Source organism: Ranitomeya imitator, chromosome 5 (genome assembly GCF_032444005.1).
Source record: "Ranitomeya imitator isolate aRanImi1 chromosome 5, aRanImi1.pri, whole genome shotgun sequence".
In the NCBI taxonomy this organism is placed as follows: domain Eukaryota; kingdom Metazoa; phylum Chordata; class Amphibia; order Anura; family Dendrobatidae; genus Ranitomeya; species Ranitomeya imitator.
In genome coordinates this window covers 136,685,881-136,702,870 of record NC_091286.1, presented here as the reverse complement: position 1 = coordinate 136,702,870, position 16,990 = coordinate 136,685,881, and positions in this window count along the sequence as shown.

The following is a 16,990-nucleotide window of genomic DNA, read 5'->3' as shown; positions in this document are numbered from 1 at the left end:
TCTCCATCTGAATGGGTACATGTAAAAACCTCTTCTTGGACTCAAATTCTCTCTCTATGTGGAGGGGTATTGGACCTACTATAATTAAAACACCTGAAGCTAGGAGGCGGGGAGTGCACGATCAGAAGGCTAGAGAATACATTTCAAAAAACCTGATCTGCACATCCAAACATAGACTGAGTGTGAACAGGTGCTGAACCCAGAGTCGCCAACTCGTATATAGTTAAATAAATAGGGCAGCACACTGCAGCGCCAAAACATGCAAACTTGAAAAAACGAAATTTGAACTGCATTACTGCACTAGAAATATGAAAAATGAGAGCTTTTAGCGCACAAAAATGGCCAATTTTATGTGTACCTCGTAGCCACGTTAAGGCATCTCTCTTATACGAGGTCCTACGTTTGACCTACCTCACTGAGAATAAACGTCTCCATCTGAATGGGTACATGTAAAAACCTCTTCTTGGACTCAAATTCTCTCTCTATGTGGAGGGGTATTGGACCTACTATAATTAAAACACCTGTGCTGCCCTATTTATTTAACTATATACGAGTTGGCGACTCTGGGTTCAGCACCTGTTCACACTCAGTCTATGTTGGATGTGCAGATCAGGTTTTTTGAAATGTATTCTCTAGCCTTCTGATCGTGCACTCCCCGCCTCCTAGCTTCAGGTGTTTTAATTATAGTAGGTCCAATACCCCTCCACATAGAGAGAGAATTTGAGTCCAAGAAGAGGTTTTTACATGTACCCATTCAGATGGAGACGTTTATTCTCAGTGAGGTAGGTCAAACGTAGGACCTCGTATAAGAGAGATGCCTTAACGTGGCTACGAGGTACACATAAAATTGGCCATTTTTGTGCGCTAAAAGCTCTCATTTTTCATATTTCTAGTGCAGTAATGCAGTTCAAATTTCGTTTTTTCAAGTTAGCATGTTTTGGCGCTGCAGTGTGCTGCCCTATTTATTTAACTATATACGAGTTGGCGACTCTGGGTTCAGCACCTGTTCACACTCAGTCTATGTTTGGATGTGCAGAACAGGTTTTTTGAAATGTATTCTCTAGCCTTCTGATCGTGCACTCCCCGCCTCCTAGCTTCAGGTGTTTTAATTATAGTAGGTCCAATACCCCTCCACATAGAGAGAGAATTTGAGTCCAAGAAGAGGTTTTTACATGTACCCATTCAGATGGAGACGTTTATTCTCAGTGAGGTAGGTCAAACGTAGGACCTCGTATAAGAGAGATGCCTTAACGTGGCTACGAGGTACACATAAAATTGGCCATTTTTGTGCGCTAAAAGCTCTCATTTTTCATATTTCTAGTGCAGTAATGCAGTTCAAATTTCGTTTTTTCAAGTTTGCATGTTTTGGCGCTGCAGTGTGCTGCCCTATTTATTTAACTATATACGAGTTGGCGACTCTGGGTTCAGCACCTGTTCACACTCAGTCTATGTTTGGATGTGCAGATCAGGTTTTTTGAAATGTATTCTCTAGCCTTCTGATCGTGCACTCCCCGCCTCCTAGCTTCAGGTGTTTTAATTATAGTAGGTCCAATACCCCTCCACATAGAGAGAGAATTTGAGTCCAAGAAGAGGTTTTTACATGTACCCATTCAGATGGAGACGTTTATTCTCAGTGAGGTAGGTCAAACGTAGGACCTCGTATAAGAGAGATGCCTTAACGTGGCTACGAGGTACACATAAAATTGGCCATTTTTGTGCGCTAAAAGCTCTCATTTTTCATATTTCTAGTGCAGTAATGCAGTTCAAATTTCGTTTTTTCAAGTTTGCATGTTTTGGCGCTGCAGTGTGCTGCCCTATTTATTTAACTATATACGAGTTGGCGACTCTGGGTTCAGCACCTGTTCACACTCAGTCTATGTTTGGATGTGCAGATCAGGTTTTTTGAAATGTATTCTCTAGCCTTCTGATCGTGCACTCCCCGCCTCCTAGCTTCAGGTGTTTTAATTATAGTAGGTCCAATACCCCTCCACATAGAGAGAGAATTTGAGTCCAAGAAGAGGTTTTTACATGTACCCATTCAGATGGAGACGTTTATTCTCAGTGAGGTAGGTCAAACGTAGGACCTCGTATAAGAGAGATGCCTTAACGTGGCTACGAGGTACACATAAAATTGGCCATTTTTGTGCGCTAAAAGCTCTCATTTTTCATATTTCTAGTGCAGTAATGCAGTTCAAATTTCGTTTTTTCAAGTTTGCAAGTCTTGGCGCTGCAGTGTGCTGCCCTATTTATTTAACTATATACGAGTTGGCGACTCTGGGTTCAGCACCTGTTCACACTCAGTCTATGTTTGGATGTGCAGATCAGGTTTTTTGAAATGTATTCTCTAGCCTTCTGATCGTGCACTCCCCGCCTCCTAGCTTCAGGTGTTTTAATTATAGTAGGTCCAATACCCCTCCACATAGAGAGAGAATTTGAGTCCAAGAAGAGGTTTTTACATGTACCCATTCAGATGGAGACGTTTATTCTCAGTGAGGTAGGTCAAACGTAGGACCTCGTATAAGAGAGATGCCTTAACGTGGCTACGAGGTACACATAAAATTGGCCATTTTTGTGCGCTAAAAGCTCTCATTTTTCATATTTCTAGTGCAGTAATGCAGTTCAAATTTCGTTTTTTCAAGTTTGCATGTTTTGGCGCTGCAGTGTGCTGCCCTATTTATTTAACTATATACGAGTTGGCGACTCTGGGTTCAGCACCTGTTCACACTCAGTCTATGTTTGGATGTGCAGATCAGGTTTTTTGAAATGTATTCTCTAGCCTTCTGATCGTGCACTCCCCGCCTCCTAGCTTCAGGTGTTTTAATTATAGTAGGTCCAATACCCCTCCACATAGAGAGAGAATTTGAGTCCAAGAAGAGGTTTTTACTTGTACCCATTCAGATGGAGACGTTTATTCTCAGTGAGGTAGGTCAAACGTAGGACCTCGTATAAGAGAGATGCCTTAACGTGGCTACGAGGTACACATAAAATTGGCCATTTTTGTGCGCTAAAAGCTCTCATTTTTCATATTTCTAGTGCAGTAATGCAGTTCAAATTTCGTTTTTTCAAGTTTGCATGTTTTGGCGCTGCAGTGTGCTGCCCTATTTATTTAACTATATACGAGTTGGCGACTCTGGGTTCAGCACCTGTTCACACTCAGTCTATGTTTGGATGTGCAGATCAGGTTTTTTGAAATGTATTCTCTAGCCTTCTGATCGTGCAGTCCCCGCCTCCTAGCTTCAGGTGTTTTAATTATAGTAGGTCCAATACCCCTCCACATAGAGAGAGAATTTGAGTCCAAGAAGAGGTTTTTACATGTACCCATTCAGATGGAGACGTTTATTCTCAGTGAGGTAGGTCAAACGTAGGACCTCGTATAAGAGAGATGCCTTAACGTGGCTACGAGGTACACATAAAATTGGCCATTTTTGTGCGCTAAAAGCTCTCATTTTTCATATTTCTAGTGCAGTAATGCAGTTCAAATTTCGTTTTTTCAAGTTTGCATGTTTTGGCGCTGCAGTGTGCTGCCCTATTTATTTAACTATATACGAGTTGGCGACTCTGGGTTCAGCACCTGTTCACACTCAGTCTATGTTTGGATGTGCAGATCAGGTTTTTTGAAATGTATTCTCTAGCCTTCTGATCGTGCACTCCCCGCCTCCTAGCTTCAGGTGTTTTAATTATAGTAGGTCCAATACCCCTCCACATAGCGAGAGAATTTGAGTCCAAGAAGAGGTTTTTACATGTACCCATTCAGATGGAGACGTTTATTCTCAGTGAGGTAGGTCAAACGTAGGACCTCGTATAAGAGAGATGCCTTAACGTGGCTACGAGGTACACATAAAATTGGCCATTTTTGTGCGCTAAAAGCTCTCATTTTTCATATTTCTAGTGCAGTAATGCAGTTCAAATTTCGTTTTTTCAAGTTTGCATGTTTTGGCGCTGCAGTGTGCTGCCCTATTTTTTTTAACTATATACGAGTTGGCGACTCTGGGTTCAGCACCTGTTCACACTCAGTCTATGTTTGGATGTGCAGATCAGGTTTTTTGAAATGTATTCTCTAGCCTTCTGATCGTGCACTCCCCGCCTCCTAGCTTCAGGTGTTTTAATTATAGTAGGTCCAATACCCCTCCACATAGAGAGAGAATTTGAGTCCAAGAAGAGGTTTTTACATGTACCCATTCAGATGGAGACGTTTATTCTCAGTGAGGTAGGTCAAACGTAGGACCTCGTATAAGAGAGATGCCTTAACGTGGCTACGAGGTACACATAAAATTGGCCATTTTTGTGCGCTAAAAGCTCTCATTTTTCATATTTCTAGTGCAGTAATGCAGTTCAAATTTCGTTTTTTCAAGTTTGCATGTTTTGGCGCTGCAGTGTGCTGCCCTATTTATTTAACTATATACGAGTTGGCGACTCTGGGTTCAGCACCTGTTCACACTCAGTCTATGTTTGGATGTGCAGATCAGGTTTTTTGAAATGTATTCTCTAGCCTTCTGATCGTGCACTCCCCGCCTCCTAGCTTCAGGTGTTTTAATTATAGTAGGTCCAATACCCCTCCACATAGAGAGAGAATTTGAGTCCAAGAAGAGGTTTTTACATGTACCCATTCAGATGGAGACGTTTATTCTCAGTGAGGTAGGTCAAACGTAGGACCTCGTATAAGAGAGATGCCTTAACGTGGCTACGAGGTACACATAAAATTGGCCATTTTTGTGCGCTAAAAGCTCTCATTTTTCATATTTCTAGTGCAGTAATGCAGTTCAAATTTCGTTTTTTCAAGTTTGCAAGTTTTGGCGCTGCAGTGTGCTGCCCTATTTATTTAACTATATACGAGTTGGCGACTCTGGGTTCAGCACCTGTTCACACTCAGTCTATGTTTGGATGTGCAGATCAGGTTTTTTGAAATGTATTCTCTAGCCTTCTGATCGTGCACTCCCCACCTCCTAGCTTCAGGTGTTTTAATTATAGTAGGTCCAATACCCCTCCACATAGAGAGAGAATTTGAGTCCAAGAAGAGGTTTTTACATGTACCCATTCAGATGGAGACGTTTATTCTCAGTGAGGTAGGTCAAACGTAGGACCTCGTATAAGAGAGATGCCTTAACGTGGCTACGAGGTACACATAAAATTGGCCATTTTTGTGCGCTAAAAGCTCTCATTTTTCATATTTCTAGTGCAGTAATGCAGTTCAAATTTCGTTTTTTCAAGTTTGCATGTTTTGGCGCTGCAGTGTGCTGCCCTATTTATTTAACTATATACGAGTTGGCGACTCTGGGTTCAGCACCTGTTCACACTCAGTCTATGTTTGGATGTGCAGATCAGGTTTTTTGAAATGTATTCTCTAGCCTTCTGATCGTGCACTCCCCGCCTCCTAGCTTCAGGTGTTTTAATTATAGTAGGTCCAATACCCCTCCACATAGAGAGAGAATTTGAGTCCAAGAAGAGGTTTTTACTTGTACCCATTCAGATGGAGACGTTTATTCTCAGTGAGGTAGGTCAAACGTAGGACCTCGTATAAGAGAGATGCCTTAACGTGGCTACGAGGTACACATAAAATTGGCCATTTTTGTGCGCTAAAAGCTCTCATTTTTCATATTTCTAGTGCAGTAATGCAGTTCAAATTTCGTTTTTTCAAGTTTGCATGTTTTGGCGCTGCAGTGTGCTGCCCTATTTATTTAACTATATACGAGTTGGCGACTCTGGGTTCAGCACCTGTTCACACTCAGTCTATGTTTGGATGTGCAGATCAGGTTTTTTGAAATGTATTCTCTAGCCTTCTGATCGTGCACTCCCCGCCTCCTAGCTTCAGGTGTTTTAATTATAGTAGGTCCAATACCCCTCCACATAGAGAGAGAATTTGAGTCCAAGAAGAGGTTTTTACATGTACCCATTCAGATGGAGACGTTTATTCTCAGTGAGGTAGGTCAAACGTAGGACCTCGTATAAGAGAGATGCCTTAACGTGGCTACGAGGTACACATAAAATTGGCCATTTTTGTGCGCTAAAAGCTCTCATTTTTCATATTTCTAGTGCAGTAATGCAGTTCAAATTTCGTTTTTTCAAGTTTGCATGTTTTGGCGCTGCAGTGTGCTGCCCTATTTATTTAACTATATACGAGTTGGCGACTCTGGGTTCAGCACCTGTTCACACTCAGTCTATGTTTGGATGTGCAGATCAGGTTTTTTAAAATGTATTCTCTAGCCTTCTGATCGTGCACTCCCCGCCTCCTAGCTTCAGGTGTTTTAATTATAGTAGGTCCAATACCCCTCCACATAGAGAGAGAATTTGAGTCCAAGAAGAGGTTTTTACATGTACCCATTCAGATGGAGACGTTTATTCTCAGTGAGGTAGGTCAAACGTAGGACCTCGTATAAGAGAGATGCCTTAACGTGGCTACGAGGTACACATAAAATTGGCCATTTTTGTGCGCTAAAAGCTCTCATTTTTCATATTTCTAGTGCAGTAATGCAGTTCAAATTTCGTTTTTTCAAGTTTGCATGTTTTGGCGCTGCAGTGTGCTGCCCTATTTATTTAACTATATACGAGTTGGCGACTCTGGGTTCAGCACCTGTTCACACTCAGTCTATGTTTGGATGTGCAGATCAGGTTTTTTGAAATGTATTCTCTAGCCTTCTGATCGTGCACTCCCCGCCTCCTAGCTTCAGGTGTTTTAATTATAGTAGGTCCAATACCCCTCCACATAGCGAGAGAATTTGAGTCCAAGAAGAGGTTTTTACATGTACCCATTCAGATGGAGACGTTTATTCTCAGTGAGGTAGGTCAAACGTAGGACCTCGTATAAGAGAGATGCCTTAACGTGGCTACGAGGTACACATAAAATTGGCCATTTTTGTGCGCTAAAAGCTCTCATTTTTCATATTTCTAGTGCAGTAATGCAGTTCAAATTTCGTTTTTTCAAGTTTGCATGTTTTGGCGCTGCAGTGTGCTGCCATATTTATTTAACTATATACGAGTTGGCGACTCTGGGTTCAGCACCTGTTCACACTCAGTCTATGTTTGGATGTGCAGATCAGGTTTTTTGAAATGTATTCTCTAGCCTTCTGATCGTGCACTCCCCGCCTCCTAGCTTCAGGTGTTTTAATTATAGTAGGTCCAATACCCCTCCACATAGAGAGAGAATTTGAGTCCAAGAAGAGGTTTTTACATGTACCCATTCAGATGGAGACGTTTATTCTCAGTGAGGTAGGTCAAACGTAGGACCTCGTATAAGAGAGATGCCTTAACGTGGCTACGAGGTACACATAAAATTGGCCATTTTTGTGCGCTAAAAGCTCTCATTTTTCATATTTCTAGTGCAGTAATGCAGTTCAAATTTCGTTTTTTCAAGTTTGCATGTTTTGGCGCTGCAGTGTGCTGCCCTATTTATTTAACTGTACCACAGGACTGGCGTATAGCAAATGTGGTGCCAATATTCAAAAAGGGGACAAAAACTGAACTCGGAAATTATAGGCCAGTAAGCTTAACCTCTACTGTGGGAAATATCCTGGAGGGCATTCTAAGGGATGCTATACTGGAGTATCTGAAGAGGAATAACCTCATGACCCAGTACCAGCACGGGTTTACTAGGGACCGTTCATGTCAGACTAATTTGATCAGTTTCTATGAAGAGGTAAGTTCCGGATTGGACCAAGGGAACCCAGTGGATGTAGTGTATATGGACTTTTCAAAAGCTTTTGATACGGTGCCACACAAAAGGTTGATACATAAAATGAGAATAATGGGGATAGGGGAAAATATGTGCAAGTGGGTTGAGAGCTGGCTCAGGGATAGGAAACAAAGGGTGGTTATTAATGGAGCACACTCGGACTGGGTAGCGGTTACCAGTGGGGTACCACAGGGGTCAGTAGTGGGCCCTCTTCTTTTTAACATATTTATTAATGACCTTGTAGGGGGCATTCAGAGTAGAATTTCAATATTTGCAGATGACACTAAACTCTGCAGGGTAATCAATACAGAGGAGGACAATTTTATATTACAGGATGATTTATGTAAACTAGAAGCTTGGGCTGATAAATGGCAAATGAGCTTTAATGGGGATAAATGTATGGTCATGCACTTGGGTAGAAGTAATAAGATGTATAATTATGTCCTTAATTCTAAAACTCTGGGCAAAACCGTCAATGAAAAAGACCTGGGTGTATGGGTGGATGAGAAACTCATATTCAGTGGCCAGTGTCAGGCAGCTGCTACAAAGGCAAATAAAATAATGGGATGCATTAAAAGAGGCATAGATGCTCATGAGGAGAACATAATTTTACCTCTATACAAGTCACTAGTTCGACCACATTTAGAATACTGTGCACAGTTCTGGTCTCCAGTGTATAAGAAAGACATAGCTGAACTAGAGCGGGTGCAGAGAAGAGCGACCAAGGTTATTAGAGGACTGGGGGGTCTGCAATACCAAGATAGGTTATTACACTTGGGGCTATTTAGTTTGGAAAAACGAAGACTAAGGGGTGATCTTATTTTAATGTATAAATATATGAGGAGACAGTACAAAGACCTTTCTGATGATCTTTTTAATCATAGACCTGAAACAGGGACAAGGGGGCATCCTCTACGTCTGGAGGAAAGAAGGCTTAGGCATAATAACAGAGGCGGATTCTTTACTGTAAGAGCAGGGAGACTATGGAACTTGCTGCCATATGATGTTGTAATGAGTGATTCATTACTTAACCCTTTAGCGACCGCCGATACGCCTTTTAACGACGGCCGCTAAGGGTACTTAAACGACAGCGCAGTTAATTAACGGCGCTGTGGAAAAAGTGAATAGCGCCCCCCAGAGTTGGATTTTCTCCAGGGTCTCGGCTGCCGGGGGTAGCCGAGACCCCAGAGAACATGATTCGGGGGTTTTTTACCCACCCCGCATTTGCGATCGCCGGTAATTAACCGTTTACCGTCGATCGCAAAAAAAAAACGCGATCTCTTTTTAATTTCTCTGTCCTCCGATGTGATCGCACATCGGAGGACAGAGAAAAGGGGTCCCAGGTAGCCCCCCAATACTCACCTATCTCCCCCGGTGCTCCTCGTGACTCCTGGTGGGCGCCGCCATCTTCAAAATGGCGGGCGCATGCGCAGTGCGCCCGCCGTCCGGCCGGCCCGCGAGAGTCTTTGGGGTCTCGGCTGCCGGGGGTAGCCGAGACCCCAGAGAGCATGATCGGGGTCGGATTTACCGACCCCTGTTTTGCGATCGCCGGTAATTTACTGTTTACCGGCGACCGCAAAAAAAAATAAAAATCAAAGTGTAATTCTCTGTCCTCTGATGTGATCGCATATCAGAGGACAGAGAAATAAGGGGATTCGGGGACCCTGTCATACTCACCTGTGTCCCTGGATCCTCCTGCTGCTCCTCCAGGCCGCCGGCAAAAGAAAATGGCAGGCGCATGCGCAGTGCGCACGCCATCTGTCTCCATCTGCTGGCCGGCAGGAGAACAGCAGTAGGGGCTAAAATTAGGGTTAGGGCTAGGGTTAGGGTTAGGGCTAGGGTTAGGGCTAGGGTTAGGGTTAGGGCTAGGGTTAGGGCTAGGGTTAGGGCTAGGGTTAGGGTTAGGGCTAGGGCTAGGGTTAGGGTTAGGGCTAGGGTTAGGGCTAGGGTTAGGGCTAGGGTTAGGGCTAGGGTTAGGGTTAGGGCTAGGGTTAGGGCTAGGGTTAAGGTTAGGGCTAGGGTTGGGGCTAAATTTAGGGATAGGGTTGGGGCTAAATTTAGGGTTAGGGTTGGGGCTAAATTTAGGGTTAGGCTTCTTTCACACTTACGTCGGCACGGGGCCGTCGCAATGCGTCGGCCCGATATACCGACGCACATTGTGAAAATTGTGCACAATGTGGGCAGCAACTGTAGTTTTTCAACGCATCCGCTGCCCAATCTATGTCCTGGGGAGGAGGGGGCGGAGTTACGGCCACGCATGCGCGGTCAGAAATGGCAGATGCGACGTACAAAAAAACGTTTCATTGAACTTTTTTTGTGCTGACGGTCCGCCAAAACACAACTGATCCAGTGCACGACGGACGCGACGTGTGGCCATCCGTCACGATCCGTCGGCAATACAAGTCTATGGGCAAAAAACGCATCCTGCGGGCACATTTGCAGGATCCGTTTCTTGTCCAAAACGACGGATTGCGACGGATGCCAAACGATGCAAGTGTGAGAGTAGCCTTAGGGCTAGGGTTAGGGTTGGGGCTAAAGTTAGGGCTAGGGTTGGGGCTAAAGTTAGGGTTAGAATTGGGATTAGGGTTAGGGTTTGGATTAGGGTTGGTATTAGGGTTAGGGTTGGAATTAGGGTTACGCTTGGGATTAGGGTTAGGTTTGGGATTAGCGTTAAGGTTAGGGTTGTGATTAGGGGTGTATTGGAATTAGAGTTAGGTTTGAGGTTAGGGTTGAGATTAGGATTAGGGGTGTGTTGGATTTAGGGTTTTGATTAGGGTTATGGTTAGGGTTAACATTAGGGTTGTTTTGGGGTAAGGGTTGTGATTATGGTTAGGGTTAGTGATTAGGATTATGGATCAGGTTGAGATTAGGGTTAGGGGTGTGTTGGGGTTAGGGTTGGAGCTAGAATTGGGGGGTTTCCGCTGTTTAGGTACATCAGGGGGTCTCCAAACACGACAGCCAATTTTGCGCTCAAAAAGTCAAATGGTGCTCCCTCCCTTCTGAGCTCTGCCGTGCGCCCAAACAGTGGGTTACCCCCACATATGGGGCATCAGCGTACTCGGGATAAATTGGACAACAACTTCTGGGGTCCAATTTCTCTTGTTACCCTTGTGAAAATAAAAACTTGGGGGCTACAAAATCTTTTTTGTGGAAAAATATATATATATATTTTTTATGACTCTGCATTCTAAACTTCTGTGAAGCACTTGGGCATTCAAAGTTCTCACCACACATCTAGATAAGTTCCTTGGGGGGTCTAGTTTCCAAAACGGGGTCACTTGTGGGGGGTTACTACTGTTTAGGTACATCAGAGGCTCTACAAAAGCAACATAACGCCCACAGACCATTCTATCTAAGTCTGCATTCCAAAACGGCGCTCCATCTCTTCCGAGCTCTGCCGTGCGCCCAAACAGTGGTTTACCCCCAGATATGGGGCATCAGCATTCTCAGGATAAATTGGACAACAACTTTAGTGGTCCAATTTCTCCTGTTACCCTTGTGAAAATAAAAACTTGGGGGCTACAATATCTTTTTTGTGAAAAAAAAAATATTTTTTATTTTCACGACTCTGCATTCTAAACTTCTGTGAAGCACTTGGGCATTCAAAGTTCTCACCACACATCTAGATAAGTTCCTTGGGGGGTCTAGTTTCCAAAATGGGGTCACTTGTGGGGGGTTACTACAGTTTAGGTAGATCAGGGGCTCTGCAATCGCAACATAATGCCCACAGACCATTCTATCAAAGTCTGCATTCCAAAAAGGCGCTCCTTCCCTTCCGAGCTCTGCCGTGCGCCCAAACAGTGGTTTACCCCCACATATGGCGCATCAGCGTATTCGGGATAAATGGGACAACAACTATTGCAGTCCAATTTCTCCTGTTACCCTTGTGAAAATAAAAACTTGGGGGCTACAATATCTTTTTTGTGGAAAAAAAAATATTTTTTATTTTCACGACTCTGCATTCTAAACTTCTGTGAAGCACTTGGGCATTCAAAGTTCTCATCACACATCTAGATAAGTTCCTTGGGGGGTCTAGTTTCCAAAATGAGGTCACTTGTGGAGGGTTTCTACTGGTTAGGTACATCAGGGGCTCTGCAAACGCAACATAATGCCCGCAGACCATTCTATCGAAGTCTGCATTCCAAACGGCGCTCCTTCCTTCCGAGCTCTGCCGTGCGCCCAAACAGTGGTTTAACCCAACATTTGGGGTACCAGCATACTCAGGACAAATTGGAGAACAACTTCTGGGGTCCAATTTCTCTTGTTACCCTTGTGAAAATAAAAACTTGGGGGCTAAAAAATCTTTTTTGTGGAAAAAAAAAATATTTTTTATTTTCACGACTCTGCATTATAAACTTCTGTGAAGCACTTGGGCATTCAAAGTTCTCACCACACATCTAGATAAGTTCCATGGGGGGTCTTGTTTCTAAAATGGGGTCACTTGTGGGGGATTTCTACTGTTTAGGCACATCAGGGGCTCTCCAAACGCGACATGGCGTCCGATCTCAATTCCAGCCAATTCTACATTGAAAAAGTAAAACGGCACTCCTTCTCTTCCAAGCTCTGCGGTGCGCCCTAACAGTGGTTAACCCCCACATATTGGGTATCAGCGTACTCAGGAGAAATTGCACAACAACTTTTTTTGGTCTAATTTCTCCTGTTACCCTTGTGAAAATAAAAATTTGTGGGGAAAAAGATCATTTTTGTAGAAAAAATGCGATATTTTTTTTCATGGCTCTACATTATAAACTTCTGTGAAGCACATGGGGGTTCAAAGTGCTCACCACACATCTAGATAAGTTCCTTAAGGGGTCTAGTTTCCAAAATGGGGTCACTTGTGGGGGGTTTCCACTGTTTAGGCACATCAGGGACTCTCCAAACGCGACATGGCTTCCAATCTCAATTCCAGCCAATTCTACATTGAAAAAGTAAAACGGCGCTCCTTCACTTCCAAGCTCTGCGGTGCGCCCAAACAGTGGTTTACCCTCACATATGGGGTATCGACGTATTCAGGAGAAATCGCCCAACAAGTTTTGTGGTCTAATTTCTCCTGTTACCTTTGTGAAAATAAGAATTTGTGGGCGAAAATATCATTTTTGTGTAAACAAAAGCGATTTTTTATTTTCACGGCTCTACGTTATAAACTTCTGTGAAGCACTTGGGTTTCAAAGTGCTCACCACACATCTAGTTAAGTTCCTTAAGGGGTCTAGTTTTCAAAATGGTGTCATTTGTGGGGAGTTTCCACTGTTTAGGCACATCAGGGGCTCTCTAAACGTGACATGGCATCCGATCTCAATTCCAGCCAATTCTGCATTGAAAAAGTCAAACGGCGCTCCTTCACTTCTAAGTTCTGCGGTGTGCCCAAAAAGTGTTTTACCCCCACATATGGGGTATTGGCGTATTCAGGAGAAATTGCATAACAAAATTTATGGTTACATTTCTGTTTTACACTTGTGAAAATAAAAAAAATGGTTCTGAATTATGATGTTTGCAAAAAAAAGTTAAATGTTCATTTTTTCCTTCCACATTGTTTCAGTTCCTGTGAAGCACGTAAAGGGTTAATAAACTTCTTGAATGTGGTTTTGAGAACCTTGAGGGGTGTAGTTTTTAGAATGGTGTCACACTTCAGTATTTTCTATCATATAGACCCCTCAAAATGACTTCAAATGTGATGTGGTCCCTAAAAAAAATGGTTTTGTAAAAATGAGAAATTGCTGGTCAACTTTTAACCCTTATAACTCCCTAACAAAAAAAATTTTGTTTCCAAAATTGTGCTGATGTAAAGTAGACATGTGGGAAATGTTATTTATTAACTATTTTTCGTGACATATCTCTCTGATTTAAGGGCATAAAAATACAAATTTTGAAAATTGCAAAATTTTAAAAATTTTCGCCATATTTCCATTTTTTTCATAAATAATCGCAAGTAATATCGAAGAAATGTTACCACTAACATGAAGTACAATATGTCATGAAAAAACAATCTCAGAATCAGCGGGATCCGTTGAAGCGTTCCAGAGTTATAACCTCATAAAGTGACAGTGGTCAGAATTGCAAAAATTGGCTCGGTCATTAAGTACCAAATTGGCTCTGTCACTAGGGGGTTAAATTTAAGAGGGGACTGGATACCTTTCTGGAAAAGTATAATGTTACAGGGTATATACACTAGATTCCTCGATAGGGCGTTGATCCAGGGAACTAGTCTGATTGCCGTATGTGGAGTCGGGAAGGAATTTTTTTCCCCAATGGGGAGTTTACTCTTTGCCACATGGGTTTTTTTTTACCTTCCTCTGGATCAACATGTTACGGCATGTTAGGTTAGGCTATGGGTTGAACTAGATGGACTTATAGTCTTCCTTCAACCTTAATAACTATGTAACTATGTAAATATGTAACTGATAACCTTTAAAATGGTCTCACAGTACCAAGGTGCCACACAAGAGACATCTCATGATGGGTGAAACCAGTGAGCTGTACCAAGACCTTCAAAACCTTATTGCTGCAAAACATACTGATGCCGTTGGTTACAGAAGAATTTCTAAATTACTAAAGGTACCAGTGAGCACTGCTGGGGCCATAATTCGCAAGCGGAAAGAACATTATTTCACAATAAAATGGCCACAATCACGCGCTACCCGCATTATTTCAGATAGAGGAGTGAAAATAATTATCAAAAGGGTTGTCCAAGAGCCAAGAACTACTTAGAGACTTGGAATCGGCAGATACAATTGTTTAAAAGTCACGTAGTATATTGCCCAGTCACATAGTATATTGCCCAGCCACGTAGTATATTGACCAGCCACGTAGTATATTGCCCAGCCACGTCACGTAGTATATTGCCCAGTCACGTAGTATATTGCCCAGTCACGTAGTATATTGCCCAGTCATGTAGTATATTGCCCAGTCACGTAGTATATTGCCCAGCCACATAGTATATTGCCCAGTCACGTAGCATATTGCCCAGTCACGTAGTATATTGCCCAGTCACGTAGTATATTGCCCAGCCACGTAATATACAGCACAGACCAATGTAGTATATTGCCCAGCCACGTAGTATATTGCCCAGTCACGTAGTATATTGCCCAGTCACGTAGTATATTGCACAGCCACGTAATATACAGCACAGAGCCACGTAGTATATTGCCCAGCCACGTACTATATTGCCCAGTTACGTAGTATATTGGCCAGCCACGTATTATATTGCCCAGCCACGTAGAATATTGCCCAGCCACATACTATATTGCCCAGCCACGTACTATATTGCCCAGCCACGTAGTATATTACCCAGCCACGTAGTATATTACCCAGCCACATAGTATATTTCCCAGCCATGTAGTATATTGCCCAGCCACGTAGAATATTGCTCAGCCACGTAGTATATTGCCCCGCTATGTAGTATATTGTCCAGCCATGTAGTATATTGCCCAGTCACATAGTATATTGCCCAGTCACGTATTATATTGCCCAGCCACGTATTATATTGCCCAGTCACGTAGTATATCGCCCAGCCACATAATATACAGCACATAGTCACGTAGTATATTGCCCAGCCACGTAGTATATTGCAAAGCGACGTAGTATATTGCCCAGCCATGTAGTATATTGCCCAGCCACGTGGTATATTGCCCAGTCACGTAGTATATTGCCCAGTCACGCAGTATATTGCCCAGCCACGTAATATATTGCCCAGTCACGTAGTATATTGCCCAGTCACATGGTATATTGCCCAGTCATGTAGTATATTGCACAGCCACATAATATACAGCACAAAGCCACGTAGTATATTGCCCAGCCACGTAGTATATTGCCCAGTCACGTTGTATATTGCCCAGCCACGTACAATATCTCCCAGCCACGTAGTATATTGCCCAGCCATGTAGTATATTGCCCAGTCACGTAGTATATTGCCCAGTCATGTAGTATATTGCCCAGCCACGTAGTATATTGCCCAGTCACATAGTATATCGCCCAGCCACATAATATACAGCACAGAGTCACGTAGTATATTGCCCAGCCACGTAGTATATTGCAAAGCGACGTAGTATATTGCCCAGCCATGTAGTATATTGCCCAGCCATGTAGTATATTGCCCAGTCACGTAGTATATTGCCCAGTCACGTAGTATATTGCCCAGTCATGTAGTATATTGCACAGCCACATAATATACAGCACAAAGCCACGTAGTATATTGCCCAGCCACGTAGTATATTGCCCAGTCACGTTGTATATTGCCCAGCCACGTACAATATCTCCCAGCCACGTAGTATATTGCCCCGCTACGTAGTATATTGCCCAGCCATGTAGTATATTGCCCAGCCACGTAGTATATTGCCCAGTCACGTAGTATATCGCCCAGCCACATAATATACAGCACAGAGTCACGTAGTATATTGCCCAGCCACGTAGTATATTGCAAAGCGGCGTAGTATATTGCCCAGCCATGTAGTATATTGCCCAGCCATGTAGTATATTGCCCAGTCACGTAGTATATTGCCCAGCCACGTAATATATTGCCCAGTCACGTAGTATATTGCCCAGTCACGTGGTATATTGCCCAGTCATGTAGTATATTGCACAGCCACATAATATACAGCACAAAGCCACGTAGTATATTGCCCAGCCACGTAGTATATTGCCCAGTCACGTAGTATATTGCCCAGTCACGTAGTATATTGCCCAGTCACGTAGTATATTGCACAGCCACGTAATATACAGCACAGAGCCACGTAGTATATTGCCCCTCCACGTAGTATATTTCACAGCGATGTAGTATGTCGCACAGCGACATAGTATACAGCACAGAGCCACGTAGTATATTGCCCAGTCATGTAGTATACAGCACAGACACGTAGTGCCCCAATATGGGGCAAAAATAGAGTCATAATGGACTAACGTAAGCGCAGCGCCTCAGTGTCCGCCCCAACGCCCCCTGACGAAGGTGTTCCTAAACGCGCGTTGGGGCGGACACTGAGGCGCTGCACTTACCTAGGATCGGTCTCTTTTTGGGGTGATGTATCCATGTTTGTTATTGCTTTGTATAGCCTCTAATTAGTGTCAACGCTGTATGTTGTGCTTAATACCGCACTGTCTAATATATTGTGACTTGTTAGCACGTTAGTCCATTATGACTCTATTTTTGCCCCATATTGACCTTACTACACTAATTTGTTGCACTAATGTGGTGCATTAATCTGTTACTATGGATTGGTAGGCAGTGGTTTCAGTGTCCCACATGCACTGTTTGTTTTTAAGTACTATTGGATGACTCTGTTGTCATCATTGTCCCCTTGCCTTGCACTTTATAATAAAGCAATTTTATTTAA